Source organism: Dunckerocampus dactyliophorus, chromosome 4 (genome assembly GCF_027744805.1).
Source record: "Dunckerocampus dactyliophorus isolate RoL2022-P2 chromosome 4, RoL_Ddac_1.1, whole genome shotgun sequence".
Classification (NCBI taxonomy): domain Eukaryota; kingdom Metazoa; phylum Chordata; class Actinopteri; order Syngnathiformes; family Syngnathidae; genus Dunckerocampus; species Dunckerocampus dactyliophorus.
This window is the reverse complement of record NC_072822.1, coordinates 20,026,506-20,037,332: the sequence shown is the minus strand read 5'-3', so window position 1 is coordinate 20,037,332 and position 10,827 is coordinate 20,026,506.

The following is a 10,827-nucleotide window of genomic DNA, read 5'->3' as shown; positions in this document are numbered from 1 at the left end:
ATTAAAGGTCATTCTGGTATCATAGGTGCCTTGGCTGAGGCATCTGGCTAAAACATGCTGGATTTGCTTAATGCATCTGATTTTCTGGTTAATACAGTTAGTTATATTTACCTCCGCCAAGCGCAGCGCAAAGCGCAAGCACAGCGTTGTGTTTTTGCCGGCGTTTATCTGTTGGTTGGTTTGTTCATGTTCAAAATAACTTCAAAAGTTCTGAATGGATTTGGATGAAATTTTCAGGAATTGTTGGAAATGCAATATGGAAGAACTGATTAAATTTTGGGGGTGATCGGGATCACCGTCTGGATCCAGGAATTTTTTAAAGGATTCTTTCACATCGCGAGATAGGACCATTTTCAGCATTTGTGCACGCCACAAAAAATGTTCAGAGCACTTGCAAAAAAAAAATACAGGACACGTTTCCAACAAGTTCCACAAAATATCAAAGACTGATCCAAAAAATGTGGGATTATTGTTTTGGTCACAATATGGGGGAAACTGTGGTGTTTGGTGGAGGAGTGATTCTCTAGTTCACGTTTGAAACTAAGTCATAATAATGATAAATAAGCAAAAAAAGTAACATCAGGACAAAATCCTATTTATGACACCTGCTAGGGCTTGTGGGATGAAGCTATTGCAGAATTGCAGAACTTCATGGTTCTCCACCGGATACTGCAGAAGCTCATGTCAGAGGCCGGCTAAATACTGCATGGTGTCATCAGTGCTGTGGCCACACAGCATTTGTCTGCAATATCCTTAAAAGTCCCAATTATTTTCTATGCTGTCCTCACCACTTTCTGAAGAGCTTTCCAGTCTGTGGCCTTGCTGCCAGCAGACCAAATGGAGGTGCATCTGCTCAGCACACTATTGATGGTTCCTCTATAGAAAGTGGTGAGGAGGGCAGGTGGGAGGTGTGCTCTTCTCAGCCGACACAGGAAGTGTAGTGGCTGTTGCCCTTTCTCACAAGAGCTGTGATGTTCTGTGACAGGTGACATCATCTGTGATTTGCACCCCCAGGAACTTGGTGATACTGACTGTCTCCACAGCAGTGTTGTTCATGTGGAGTGGTATGTGATGGTGTCTGGTCAATCTGAAGTCATCAATCATTTCCTTGTTTCTTTTGCTCACATTGAGGACCAGGTAGTTAGAGCAGCACCACTCCACAAGTTGCTCCTCCCGTCCCTTGTAGGCTTCCTCTTTGCCCTCATTCATCCTCATTCCCTGTTGTGTTGTTGGCCTACTTTATGATGCAGTTCGTACTGGATCTGGCCAGACAGTCAGGGATCATCAGGGTGAACAATAGCGGGCCCAGTGTGGAGCCTTGAGGAGAGCCGGTTGTCAGGAAGATCGTGCCAGAGGTGTTGTTCACCACTCGTACACACTGAGGTCTGTCCATAAAGAAATCCAATACCTACCTACACAGGTACACGGGGGTGTTGACAAACCCAATGGGGGCAGTTTGCTCACCAAGTGCTCAGAGATGATCATATTAAATGCTAAGTTGATGTCCACAAACAGCATCTGCACATGAGTGTTCTGCTCCAGACGAGACGGGTTCACGTGGACAACAGAGGAGATGGTATCTTCTGTAGAGCGGTTGGAGCAGTAACTGAAGGGGATCAACTGAACGGGAGTGTCTGGAATTGATGTGCTCCATCGGCTTCTCAATGATAGAAGTCAGTGCTCCTGGGCGATAGTCATTGAGGCTGATGGGTTTTTTTTGGCACTGAGACTATGGTAGCTGCCGAAAACATGTTGCAGCAATGGCCCGCTCTCACGAGATGGTAAAAATGTCTGTTAGTACCTGGGTCAGTTGGTCAGCACATTCCTTTAGCAGACATCCAGGAATGTTATTGGGACCAAATGCTTTCCGGATGTTTACCCTGTTGTGGGTCTGCCAGACGTCAGCTACCGAGGGCCTGTTCAACAAAATGACTTACAACAAAATGAGTTGTTATGATGCATGTTTGGAGCAGAGACATGCAATTAGAGATGGTCAGAGTGGTTTAAGTATTTTCTTTTCTAATCACACAAGCTTAAAAATGATATCTGAGGTTATCATCCCATATCACACCCATATAAATGCATGTACACCGCACACATTCTCGCACACAAGCATACTTCCCTCCGTCTGGTGGGGAGTCTGGACTTCTCCAATTGACTGCGCCTCACTGCCCTTGTGCAGTGGTGTGCCAGTTGTGCCTTCCCCCATCACTGTGAATGCCACCATCTGGTGTGCCACGTGGACATCATAATCTCCCCTTAATTACATTAGCAGTGCAATCAGTTACTGCATTACAAGGCCGGGCGAAGAGCTTTTAAATCTTGGAGGAAATCATAAATAATTGCACTAAGTACCCAACGCCAGATGTGCGTGCCAACTTGGCTGCCATTAGATAAATAGTAACCTCAACAATGGTGTTTGAAATGGACTCTGCAAACATTTTGGGGAAGTATGGCCCCCTGGTCCTTACCTCTCACCCCTGCACCCACAGCTTCCATTCATATACTCACCTTTTGTGTGTTACTTCACACAGATGTTGAAGTGTTTCTGCTGAACAATCACATATGTACCTGTTGCTGCAGCTTTTCTACACTACAATGACTGATGATATCCAGGAAACACTTTGTACAACGTGTTTCTCACCATTCAGTCCATTACAGCACCCTTCAATCATATTTCTGTCATGTAATTAGTAAAACTGCATTGTTATTTAGCTATTCTTCTCAGTAGATGGATTTATGGTATGTGAGTGCATGTGTGTAGTGTAACAAGACATTGCACATTATAAGATACTATCACTGCCTCTCTCCTCGGAGGGAATGTCGTCTTGTATTGCTTGCTATTTTTCACTCATCTTCCTGTCATGTTCTCAGCTCCCAGGGCTGTTCACACTGACGCACATCTCAGTCAGCTCATTGCCAGCTTGGAGCACTTGCACGTACAACTATGGAGGGGCACAGCTCTTTAATATCATGTGGACGCAATAACATTTCAGGATGAACATTTCACTGCCAGTAAATGCCTCTTTAGGTACGGCTGCCCTATTTTCATTGTCACACTTTTTCCTGGAAAGTCGGTTTAATAGAAACACGACCATGAGTGACATCCGACTATTTTTCTCTCACAGTGTAAATAAGATATGAATTCACAAAACAGCACTTTGACAATTTATCTCAGACAGGGAGATATTGATATTTACGTGTGCAATGCCTACTTCAATTTGATCACAATCTGGCCTTCCAAGTGCTATTTAAATGAGTGGGTGTCTTTCCAGCTACACATTGTGAGGGTAAAACACAGCAGAGTGATGAAAGAAAACTACAGATATTGACTAAACACGTCTTATCATTTATCATAATTTATCCATCCACTTTGTCACGGCTTCAGCATTTAAAGAAGATAGATGATACAAGATGTTGTCTTCTCTTTCATAATTCCATGCTCTAGGAAGTGTGTCCAATATGGACTTACTTTACCACTTTGCAAGTCCGTTGGCGACCGTTTGTCATCTACATACATTTCATGTTCTTTTTTTTTTTCCCCAATATGAGACAGCTGGCATTTGGACCTTTAACCTGTATGATGAAAGATGCATTTAATGAGCAGCCATATATCTTATGACCAACATATCCGGAGGGCGTAATGTCAAAATTCCAAACACATATTTTAGTTGACTAAGCATTTGATATGTGTTTTTCAGGTGGCTTTGAAGGGGCCACAGTGTCATTAAGAGACTTTGAAAAGTGTGGCACTTGCTATTCCCTGTCGTCATGTGCCTCATTTCAGAGGTGCTTGCCCCAGCTGTAGCTATTAATATCTGGTATGGAATATTCCCATGAGGTGGTGTTTGGAGAAGGTTCTGCTCCAACACAGACACGTACAACACCAAAGTTCAAAAAAGTGCTGACTTCCTCCTGAGCTCACAAGTCACCGCCATCTGCTCCCCTGCGAACTAATGCAAAATAACAACAATGAACAAATCTCCTGGAGGGACATGATCTACTGTTCAATTTTTACATTCAAAATTAATCTAACCGTACATATGCATCAGAAACATGCAAAGAAAACTGGGAATTGCAAAGAGTTATTAGTTTAATAAGATCCAGTGATAGGCCTAACGTATAACCGTGTGTCTTCTTTTCTTTTTTTACATCTATTACTCACACAGGACTTTGTCACTCAAGTCTCTCATGTGCTATATGTGAATGTGCTGTTTGTCTGCTGTGGTGATTTACTAGGAACATTTTATCAAAGCTAGCCAAGTAAGCCTGCTCCACCAGGGACACAGGCATTTTATAAGGGTATAAATAATCGATGATGCTGCATCAGTAATGGCCTGTAATGCAGTTTGGTAACCTCACCCGCCCCTACCCACTGTCGTGTGTTTGTTGGTCAGACGTGGGGAAAAAGATTGCCATAGCTAATTGTTGCGGCGTAGGAATTGCTTTTGAACCATCTCTATTTCTGTGTTGATACATACAGCACGTACTGTTACATACCTATTTGTTCACATTGTTTAATACAGTTGCTGTATTTAAAAGGAATGCCTTTAAAAGGTAATGACATGCTTAATTTAGACTGACACTGTCAGAGACTAATTAATTACCTCCGTCAAGTACAGCGCAAAGGTCATTATTTTGGTGTGAATGACAATATGGGGGGAACTATGGCGCTTGGCGGAGGTCTGCGCTCTCTCTCAGTGCTTCTCCAGTTATGTTTCTTTTTTGGTTGCACTTTACATTAATAAACACGTAACTGCAGTGAAAACAGAAAATTGTTGTTGTATTTTATGTTGTAAAAAAGGCACATGGATAAATCATATTTTACCACAAAATATTATGAAAATAATAAATAAATAATTACATTTATTGTATTAATAATTACATGTTTTTAATTATAAGGAAACTGGTTGCTTTGACTTTGCTCCTTAAAACGACCAGTTCCTTTTGGCTCCTTAAAAAGACCCAACACTTTCGGCTAGCAAGCAGCTCCAAAGTTGACTTTCGACCAAAATAGGTGTCATATGAATTCCTAATATAAAAATAGAATTATGTCAAATGTTTGTTGTTTACAATATGTGGATGACGCATGGGTCAAAATTTGAACATTAACTCAGTGCACAAAAACATCAAGTTCACACGTGAAGATGTCAAAGACAGTAACTTGGCTTTTTTAGACTGTGACATCCACATTGCAAACGACAGACGCCTCCATGTTTTTGTTTACAGAAAACCCACACACACTGATCAATACCTACTTCTTGACTCACACCACCCACAAGAACATAAATGGGGCGTTATCAGAACCCTACAACTGGAAAAAAAACGGAAAATGCTCATATTGCCATTTTTAAAAACCCAAATATTACCCCTGAGTTACTCCCTTTCTATGCCGAATATATGCCGAATATACGCTCTCGGGATATCCCAATTGAAAAGAGCATTAATTTGTCTTCTGTGTATGTTCTGTTCAAAAGGAATCTTGTGTCTTAGGCAGGAACTACTTGTAAACATGACGACACGCAACACCCCCACTTTTGGAGGGAGGAGGAAACAAGCCATCTCGTCAGTGTGGTGAAATACAGGAACATTATGTCTTTTATTGGCGGTAGAAAGTGAAATAGCGAAATCTACCGGAAGGTGACGAGAAGTTACGCGAAGCAGGGTTTGTACGAACGCACCTTCATCCAAAGTGTCCGGGGGGCTCTGGTGGAAACGGGTAGCATGGATATGGATGGCACACCTCCGGCTCCATTTCCTATTTCTTCACAATCTTCATTAATGGAAGGCGAGAAAATGAGACAGAATAGTATCACGTACTGGTGTTCGTCAGTACCAGCACTAAAGCGCAAACAAAAGCGACTGCTGCCGGCCCTGTGCTGTTGTTGTTGCTTGTGGATACAGGAAGAAGAAGCGGAAACGACGCGCATTGCATCATGACCTTTTCCGTGCATCGAGACAACACCCAGATTGTTGATATAGATATCAATGCAACAGTGTAACTAAACATTTTTAGCAATCACGTTCAGCCTTAACAGAAAAAAGACGAGAACAAAATGATGGTGAATTCACTTTAAAGAACTGGATCCCGTCATTCGCATCAAAGACTTTTGTTCTGGAACATCCAATCATTACACAATATGCAGTATGATCCTTGTAAAGACGGAACTTATGACACTCTTGTGTAGGTGTACTTCTACTACGTACTTTGTTCCTCCCATGCACACACATTTACAAACAAAACCAAACAGGATACACCGAGTTGCACCCCTCCCTCCCTCTCACTCATGAGTCCGTATTTCCATTATTATTAATATCTGCCCGTTTAATTTTCAGCTCTGTCATAATGTGTCGGCCTAAACTACAAGAGACAATCCCTTATTGATTACTTTCCCAGCATCCCTGGCGCACGCCCCAGCTGATCACGGCTCTCATGCACAGACATCTCATGCATTTCAGATAATAAGCCGCTGCTCTGGAGTTGAAACAAATTGGATGTGCAGTCAGTCACTGTCCAAGTGAATCATGTTGCAGTCTGTCAGTGGACTGGCTGGGATTATCATCTTACCCAATCAAAACCAAAAAAATGTGAGGAAAAAAATGCCATGAGCGCATGCCATAATAGGACGATATATGTGACAATGATTCTTGTATATGGGCTGTAGACTGTATCAGCCTGTATCCTGTTTAGACTTAATATCATTATTTTATTTATGTTCTAAAAGAAAGGTTACCGTATCATAAAATCATCAATTTATCAGAATATAGCTATGATTAATGTTAAAGTCAGCATTTGCACATCACAAACACAGTCACCTCTTGCCACTTTGCGGTTCAAAGTTTTCCAAAAATATATTAAATCATGCTGTTTCGTGGTTGAATACGGGCTATTATTAGTCAAAACATATGCATATTTAAGCAAATGCAACATATTTTGAGCAACGACCTGGTCCGGTGGGCCAGTGTTTGGTCCCAGGTCGGGATCCCTGCCTAGCTCACTGCCCCCCACCTTGCAGGCACTACTCAACTCATGATTGGGTGTGGGACGCAGGCTCAGGCTTGATCACCCTGTAGTCGGCCACCTTTGAGGAGCATGTCTGGTGTTGAAAAGCCAAAACACCCACTGATTCAAAGGTACACTACTGATGATGTGTCCCAAAATTTACATCCTTCCCATGGCTAAGATAAAGTGGGCAATGAAAAAGGGAGAGAGACTGGCGTGTGGTGAGGGAATTGTGGGGCTGTTCAGTTCCAACACTGAAGAAGACAACTTTAGGGGTTTTAGTGCAGAAGGAGGAGGATGAAGACGGCGATGACAGTGACTTATCTGGTGGGCTACTGTAATATGGTAATACTGTAATATTGGGTGCGTCTTATATTCAGGTGAACTCAATAGTCCAGAAATTACGGTAACCACGATCATCGAGGGATTACTATACTGTACATAAAGCCGAGAAAACCCAGCGGTAACAGGTTGTTCTTTGTTTTGGCTGAACTTTGTTGGCATAACACAAAGCGATGAGACAGGACACAGGAAGAATAATTCTTGTTTTTGCACTATATTTTCTGACCTGTCGGCATCTCTCTGTAAAATGGCATGTGTTGCTTGTGAACTTTTGAGACACCACGCACATGCTGTACTGTACATTGACAAGACATACACTGAGCCAGAACTATACAGGTTGTATGTCCAGCAGCGAACAATACAGCCATTGTTGTTTTACTCGCTTGGGATTGTATAACCCAAAGAAAAATAAAGTATCCTGTCATGCTGGACCAGGCTTGCTTTCAAATTCTGCGCATTCTTACAAATCTAAAAAGGACATATTTTTGGAGTTGCATGGGAAGACATGATTAATAATACATCAGCATTATAGAGCACAGACGGTGCTGCACTGACTTTAATGAGTCCATGGAGGGAAAACAAACCCAGACAGAAAACAACTGCACACACATCCTTAAAAACATCTGCATTTAAATCCTAATAAATCTGCCCCCTCCTCCCCACTAGCTTTAAGTATTAAGTTAGTGGTTTGTGCATAAGGCGCCGTGATATAGAAATCATTTTCGGTTGACAATCTCATATTGCTGCAAGCTGTATGAGATAATTGTTCTGTTTGAAAAGTACACCTGAGGTGGTTTGCAGCAAAACTCCAGCAGTAGAATAATTGGCACCCCAGTGTAAGCCTCCCCCTGTTTGTTGCCAGCTGTTTAAAATATGGATGATATTGTTTTCATTGCTTGGCTTTTATTGAGTTCCACTTGGGCCTGTGGTATAATCCTATGACCTTTTCTTCTGTGTGAAAAAAGAACATAAACAAGGCATTCCCTTGTGCACCAGCACAGCTGAGCAGCAGGATTCTGTGGATCTGTGGACAATAAGATAAAGCAACTTACAATATGTATGTAACCCAAAGTGAAGAAAAGCATTGCAAAAATGATAAATTGTGCTGTGTAGTTCAACAAAAACAACCCTCAAAAACACATGTGTGCTTTCCACACACACTCACAGTCAGTTTATTTATGGTGTCCTTCAATTCTGTTATGTAGATGTCACAATAATCCTGGTCTCATTGCGTTATTCCACTTATGGCCACCCATTGTTAACTCTTGCATAAATACATAAATAGGAAAATGATTAAATTTGAGTTAAGTCTTTCTCAGTGTTGACTGTCATCTTAAATCATGCAGAAATGTGATAATTACCCACACAAGGCCAAAAGGGCCCATCACTGCCACTTTAAATCCAATAAACGCCATGACCTGATCACTATAATTGACCATCTATCAGGGCCATTGAGGAGTCCAGTGCTGCTAACCGTCGCTTATAATTCCTCTTGATCATTGCTAATTACAGAAAGTGGGAGAACCCAATATCACAGATACACAGAGACAGCTGCTGCCTGCATGTTCACAGAGGTAGGATAGCATTTTTTATTAATGATGAGCTGTGAGGCTACATACATTCACTGCAAGTGGTATTATCATAATGAGATCACCTGTGTTCCTGTCTAAGGGGGTTGATTTAAATTTATGTATATATAGCTCACTATGTTTAAACCAGCATTGTAAGGGTGGCAATGTAGTACAATAATGTGCGTGCATGGCAAGAAGGTTTTGGATTTTTGTATTGTCTGGTTTACTTCCATGTACTATGGAAACTCAGTTTTCGTAATTAATCCAAAGGGTCCGTCTAAATCCGAATAGAATGAAAACTGAAAAAAAAATTCCCATAGGATACAATGTAAATCCAATGAATCCGTTCCAGACACCCAACAATGTTACCACAAAACGCTTTTAATATAGAACAATTATAATTTTACATGCAGAAAACAATGCAAAAAGAGAGAGAATAGAGAATCTTGTTGGCGTAGACCGATAAGTGCCGAGGGAAAAGGCGAGAGTCACACGGATTCCACCTCGGTACTTTGCTGCAACTTCTCTCTTGAGAGACTGCACTTTACGGCACAACACGTCACACTGTTGTGACTACATTATGCTACAATTTACAATTTTCTCTGGCTTTATTGTGGGTTATTTTCCAGCCATCATCAAATAAAAAAGAAAAGCACAGAAACAGTCTGAAAGCTGATTGTAACACTCAAGAGTTACACAGTGCACTTGAACGCCACATTACATGAACATTGACAGCCCTCAGATAGGAAGAAAGGAGACAGACACAGAGTTACACATACAGGTATAATAAAAATGAATAATTCCCTGGAAAGAATGCGGTTATAGTGTCCCAACTCTAAAAGAACCCACTATCTGTTCTTCACGGAGACTGAGCCACCAGCGCGTGGATGCTTTGTTCGGGCACTCAGTTCATAGTTAGAACTTGGACTAGTTTGTTAGGCACTACGTTTGGCCATACGACAACCAAGAAGGTGTACAAAAACTGAGATATTTTTGGCAATACATTTTGTCAAAAACTGAATCATCCAAAAACCTGAAGTACGAAAACCAAGGTTCCACTGTACACCCAGTGGACAACATTGGTATAACTGATGTAATAACTTTACTAGAGTTGTGTTAAAAGTGAAGTAATTATTTAGTTCATTAATTTTGTAGCAATTTCTACATGAAAAACTTCCCACTGCCAGAGCACTGCAAATCGCCCTTGCAGATTGCTGTTGCTCACCATTGTTACCTGCAGTACCGGAGAGAATTTTGTATTTTTTTGATGAAAATTAAAATACGCGCAATTTACAGAAAACGATTGAAAATTAAAACAGGAGGGTGACGAGAAAGAACTGCAGTAGTTTCCTGGGGAAAACTGGAGGAGAGAGGGTTGACAGGTTAAGTTGGAGACTCTCTGAGCTCACTTGACTGGGTGACTGGGGTGACCACCCCTACACCCACCCCTATTTAATGTAGCAAAGCAGGAACTCACTGTAGTAACTGTCAGTATGATAGAGCAATGCAAGCACAATATACTCTAGCTATAGATTCTGCAGGGGTATTTAATATTGTGGCCACATGTAAGCTCTGTAATTGACATGACTTGTCCAGTAGTCCTGAAAGTACATCCAGCACAGGTGGCCCTTTGAATAGTAACATGTATGGCTAATAGAAGCATGTATTAGGGCATTCAACCACCAATTTATTAGATTGTCACTTAGTTAACCTTATGTTACATAGGCTTGTTAAATGGGGAAAGAAAGTAACCCAGGGGACAAAAGCTGGCGGTGTAATAAAGCTGGTTTGGACAGCAATATTGTAAGAAACTGTACTGAAAGTCAGTGTTGACATATAAATATTGTGCAAAACAGAGGTAGAGGAATCCCCAATATGTAAAACCAGCACGTTTTTCAAAAAATTGAGTTG